The sequence below is a fragment of the Myotis brandtii genome, unplaced genomic scaffold (assembly GCF_000412655.1).
Source record: "Myotis brandtii unplaced genomic scaffold, ASM41265v1 scaffold479, whole genome shotgun sequence".
NCBI lineage: Eukaryota > Metazoa > Chordata > Mammalia > Chiroptera > Vespertilionidae > Myotis > Myotis brandtii.
The window spans coordinates 1-6,192 of NW_005368305.1; the positions used below are offsets into that span (position 1 = coordinate 1).

A 6,192-nucleotide genomic window follows, 5' to 3' on the forward strand; every position below is an offset into this window, starting at 1 on the left:
GAACAACCTTCACTACTTCACATTTTTATTTTTTATCGTTTACTTGAGAAAATAATTGTTTTTTTCTTTCTCACCTGATTTTACCATTTTTATAAAAGTTTTGCTTTTCATTATTATTATGACTACTATTATTTTACCTTTTTTCAAGTTTTATTTTATTTATTTTATTTTATTTTGGGATCAGTGTTCTACATTCTATTTTTATTTTTCCTATAGCATTATTTTACTCTATCTAAATGTTTCCTTTATACCAGCACTCTCTTCCTCATGTTGCCCTTTTGCCCTGTTTCTCTTACTTTGTTCCTGCTTTAGTTTTTCTCTATCCTTTCTTTGTACTCTCTGTTAAAAATTGATCTTACTCATATATCTAATTTCTGCTCCCCTGCTCCAAGCCATACACACTTTTCTCTTCCCTTTCTTCACTATCCAGATTTTCTTTTACTTCCCTTTTGTTTGTTTGGTTTTTGTTGTTTTGTTTTATTCTATTCTTTTTTTTTTCCTTTTCTCAATGTCATTTTTGCACTCTTTTCTATCCCTTAACTCTTTTTTTTTCTGTTAGTCATCTTTATTTGGGGTTATTATTATTGTGAATACATTTGTGTTTGGTGACCTGTGCACTGTGTATTGTTGTGGTATATTTTGTGCCTTTAAGTCAACGCAGGAGAGAGAGAGCTACATAACCAGACATCTAGAGAGGAGCGATCATGGGGAGACAAAGAAACAGCCCGCATACAAAAGAAAGCGAGGCATCAGCAGAAAAAGAAGTAAATGAAATGGATGCAAGCAAAACATCAGAGAAAGAATTCAGAGAAATGGTCATAAGGTCGCTGAAAAGGATAGAAGACAAATTCAATAATATGTGTAAGAACCAAGAGAAAATGAAGAACCAAGAAGAAATGAAAAATGACATCACTGCAATAAAGAACTCGATAAAAAGCATCAACAATAGACTAGAAGTGGAGGACCGCATCAGTGAACTAGAAGACGAGGTAGGAAAAAATACCCAAGCAGAGCAGCATCTAAAAAAAAAAAAAAAAGGAGGTGAGTCTAAAGCAGCGGTTCTCAACCTATAGGTCGTGACCCCTTTGGGGTCGAACAACCCTTTCACAGGGGTCGCCTAAGACCATCGGAAAACACATATATAATTACATATTGTTTTTGTGATTAATCACTATGCTTTAATTATGTTCAATTTGTAACAATGAAAATACATCCTGCATATCAGATATTTACATTACGATTCATAACAGTAGCAAAATTACAGTTATGAAGTAGCAACAAAAATAATTTCACGGTTGGTGGTCACCACAACAGGAGGAACTGTATTAAAGGGTCGCGGCATTAGGAACATTGAGAACCACTGGCCTAAAGGAACTTTGGGACAATACGAAACGAAACAACATCCGCATAATAGGGGTGCCAGAAGGAGAGGATACTGAGCAAGGAATAGAAAACCTGTTTGAAGAAATAATGTAAGAAAACTTCCCTAATATAAGGAAGAAAAAACTCACACAAGTCCAAGAAGCTCACAGAGTCCCAAACAAAATGAACCCCAAAAGACTGATACCAAGACACATTATAATTAAATTGGCAAACATCAACGATAAAGTAAGAATCTTAAAGGCTGCCAGAGAGACAGAAATTTACCTACAGAGGATCACCCATCAGACTAGCAACTGATTTCTCAACAGAAACACATCAGGCCAAAAGGGAATGGAATGAAATATACAAAGTCATGCAAAGGAAGGGTTTGAATCCAAGAATACTGTACCCAGCAAGGCTATCAATCAAAATTGAGGGTGAAATAAGGAGCTTCACAGACCAAAAAAATGAACAAAGGGAGTTTATTACCACCAAACCAGCAATGCAAGAAATGTTAAAGGGTCTGCTGTAAAAAGAAGAAATAGGAAGGGAAGAAGGAACACAGGCCTAAAGAATAAAAATGGCGACAAACAAGTACCTATCAATAATAACTTTACATGTAAATGGATTAAATGCCCCAATCAGTGGGTGCCTTTTTCTATCTTTCCATGTGTTTGTGGGATTAGGGACCAAGGCAGTTGGCATCTTTTAGGCACTGCAGAGCTGCTTCCACACTGGAACTGTTTTACTCTCCTTCAAAGAAAACTGTGCCTTCTTCCCTCCATCAGTATCCTCCTTTGCTGGTATCTGTTGAACTTTAGTCTCTCCCTTACAGTTTTAAGGATGTTGACATATCCTATTTTTTCCTTCCTTTTATACCACACGTTCTTGTCATGCTTAAAGCTGCCCTTCTTATATTGTCTCTTTTTTTTTAAATTGAGGCCAGTACCATCATATATCCAGACAATGAAACCAGAAATCTGGGAATCATGAAGAAGCTTCACTTTCTGTATTTACCTCATGCTTCATACTTTTAGTCATTTGCCAAATCCTATTGATTTGAACTACCTGAGTTAGCAGGTCTTATGTTTCCAGGTTAATGAGGGTTGATCACAGACCTACTCTGAGATCCCAATGAAAGCTGTACACCATTTCCACAGAAAATGCACACTCACGTGCACATCTGCTATTCTAGGGATTCATTAGTCCTCTTTTTGCTTTAATGGCCACTGCCTTAGTTTCAGCTCACGTTATTTTTTTCTCTAGCCCTCTCTGTTCTGCCTTAATGTTTCTCCACTAATCCATCTTCCATCTAATACCAGTGTAATTTCATAAGTGAACAGTGTTTCAGTTACATTATTTCAGATATTTCAGTGGTTCCCTTTTATATCAGGGCCTTCCATAGTCTGGCACTGGCTCACTGTTACACACCCTCTTCTCTTTCATTGTATCCCAGCAATACTGTGGCACTTAGTTTCCTAAACTTTTCATGTATGTCATACCTCTGTGCCTTTGCCTATTCTGTTTCTTCTGTGTAGAATGTGGCTCCTCTTCCCCTTTGCCTGTGGACTCCTATATTTAGTCACTTTCAGAAACCTGTTTAAGTATCAAATACTCCTCTTTGTTCAACCCTGTCAAGAGTTAATCACTTTATCCACTGTATGGCTTACTCATGAGTGCACATAGTACACAGCACTGTAATTCTTTTTTATAGATCGATTCCATACTAGGTGGAAAGCTCGTTTGGGGTAGGAACTGGACTGCATCTTCTAATCTTTTCTAAAACATATACCCCTATAAGGGCAGGAACCTTATCTATCAGCCTGTATCCCCAGCAAACAGTGCAGCATTTGGAATGTGGTGGGCACTTGCATTGTTGAACAAATGAATGAATTATTGTTATTCCTATTTTACAGACCAAAGAAACCTGACTCCAAGTATACGAAAATCTGCATTTACACAACAGATAAACTGTGAATTAGTTATTTGAAATCCTGCTCTATGCCAGGCACTGTAGTAATCACGGGATATCTACAGGCAAATTAGACAGCTGCTGCACTTGAATTTAGCACACTATCTCCACATCCTAGGTACTTATAATTATTTAGGGGTGGGGCCGGAGATGCGCGGAGAGTGCGGACGAAGGGGGAACACCCCGCGGCCGCGGGCCTGGGCGGGTTGGGAGGTGGAGACTGCGGACAGCGACAATGGCAGCTGCAGCAGCGGCGGGCTGATGGGCCTGGCCCTGTGCACGGGCGGAAGGACGGGGCCCGGCCAGTAAGTTGTGGGAGAGCCCAGAGACAGTGTTCCAGCTGGACTCGGTGCGCGTGTGGCTGGGTAAGCACTACAAGAAGTACGTCCACGCGGATGCGCCCACCAATAAGATGCTGGCGGGGCTGCTGGTGCAGCTCCTGCAGTTCCAGGAAGATGCCTTTGGAAGCATGTTGCCAACCCGGCCTTCACCAGGCTCCCTGCTGAATTTCATGGATTTCACAGATAGAGGCGCCTTGTGTCACATTCTCGGGGCTGCTTACAAGTATAAGAATGACCAGGGCTGGTGGAGGTTTGATCTACAGAATCCATCCCGAATGGATCGTAATGTTGAGATGTTTATGAATATTGAAAAAACATTGGTGCAGAGCAATTATCTGACCAGACCCAACATCTACCTCATTCCAGACATTGACCTGAAGTTGGCTAACAAATTGATGTCCAACAACATCAGGGCACATTCACTAACGAGAAGTGGAAAGCTTCCCACCACATTTACCCACATTCTTCCTCACAAGAGGACGAACAGTGGTTGAGACCCTTGATGAGGAAGGACAAGCAAGTGCTGGTCCACTGGGGCTTTTACCCTGGCAGCTGTGATACCTGGGTCCAGAGTAATGATGTTGATGTGGAAATTGAAGATCCACCAATTCCAGAAAAGCTGTGGAAGATTCATGCAAAATGGATTTTGGACACTGGTGTGTTCAAGGAATGGATGAATGAGGACTATGAGGTGGATGAGAACAGGAAGCCCATGAGTCTTTAACAGAACAGCAAATTTCCACAAAGAATGAAGAGCCTGTCAGAAGTCCCGAGGGAAGAGATAGGAAGGCATCAGCTAATGCTCTAAAGAGGAAACACTCGCCTTCCCCACTACCCCCCACGCGCACAGAATCACAGAAGAAGAGTGGGAAGAACGGCCAAGCTAGCCTCTATGGGAAGGGCAGGAGTCAGAAAGAGGAAGATGAACAGGAAGACCTTACAAAGGACATGGAAGACCCCACAACTGTGCCCAATATAGAGGCAGTGGTGCTTCCCAAAAAATGTAAATCCAAAGAAAGTGAGAATACACCTGTTAAAGGAGGAACTGAAGCTGATCTAGATGAGCAGGATGAAGAAAGAGTCACAACAGGAGGAAAGGAAGATGACAATCCCAGCAAAGGTGATCAGAGTTGGCTGGTTGACCCTGGTGAGGGTAATGTGATGGAGCAGACCAATCACATCATCATTCCCAGCTACCCATCCTGGTTTGATTATAACTGTATTCACTTGATTGAACGTCAGCTCTTCCTGAGTTTTTTCAATGGAAAAAACAAACCCAAGACTCCAGAGATATACTTGGCATATTGAAATTTTATGATTGACACATACCGACTAACCCCCCCAAGAATATCTGACCAGCACCACCTGTCGAGGAACTTGACTGGAGACGTGTGTGCTGTGATGAGGGTTCACACCTTCCTAGAGCAGTGGGGCCTTGTTAATTACCAGGTGGACCCAGAAAGCCAGCCCATGGCGATGGGACCCCCGCCTACCTCACTTCAATGTGCTGACTGATACCCCCTTCGGGCTTGTGCCTCTACACCTTCCATCACCTCAGGTACCTGCTGCTCATCAGATGTTAAATTTTCCTAAGAAGAACAAGGAAAAACCAACTGATTTGCAGAACTGACATTTACTCCAAAAAAATCTTGGCACAGAGTAAAGGTGCAGCACTGGAAGGGAGTGGACACAGCAGGAGACCCTGCTGCTACTGCTGGAGGCCTGGAGATGTACAAGGATGATTGGACAAAGTGTCAGAGCACGTGGGCAGTCTTCCACTTCCTGAGGCTCCCCAACGAGGACCCATACATGGAGAACTCCGACGCCTACCTGGGGCCCCTGACCTCCCTGCCGGTCCCCTTCAGCCAGTCAGGAAACCCCTTCAGCCAGTCAGGAAACCTGTCATGAGCATGGTAGCCTTTCTGGCATCTGTGGTGGAGCCTCCAGTGGCATCTGCTGCAGCTAAAGCGGCTTTGGAGGAGTTTCCTCAGTCAGGGAGGAGGTGCCCCTGGAACTGGTTGAAGCTCATATCAAGAAAGTACAAGAAAGAAACCAAGATGGCGGCATAGGTAAACATCAGAAATTGCTGCCTCGCACAACCACTTCAAAAATACAAATAAAAGACAAAACGGACATCATCCAGAACCACAGGAAGGCTGGCTGAGTGGAAATTCTACAACTAGAAGAAAAGAGGAAAGCAAACTGAGACTCAGAGGAGGTGCAGAAGTAAAGTGCAGAGGTACCGAGGCGTGAGCGTAGAAAGGGCTGACAACGGAGGACGCAGTTGTCTTTTATAATCAGGAGGGAGTCACAAGCTCCCAACTGCTCTGAACTCCAGTTCCAGGCAAGTCTCTGGGGACCCAGACTCATATGGGGAGAAACTGGACGGTCTGGCATCGGTCGAAACTCGAGGGCGGCTTTCTCTCAGAGGTACTGGCAGTGATTACCATGGGACACTGAGACCCGGGGCCTCTTAGGGCAGGACTGAGGATCAGCCATAGCTGTTTGCTCCGCCCT

General features: G+C 43.3%; 1 pseudogene; it reads left to right on the plus strand.

Moving 5' to 3' along the window:
• The first annotated feature begins 3,605 nt into the window (after window positions 1-3,605).
• Window positions 3,606-6,192, plus strand: part of LOC102264051 — a 6,043-nt pseudogene continuing 3,456 nt past the window's right edge.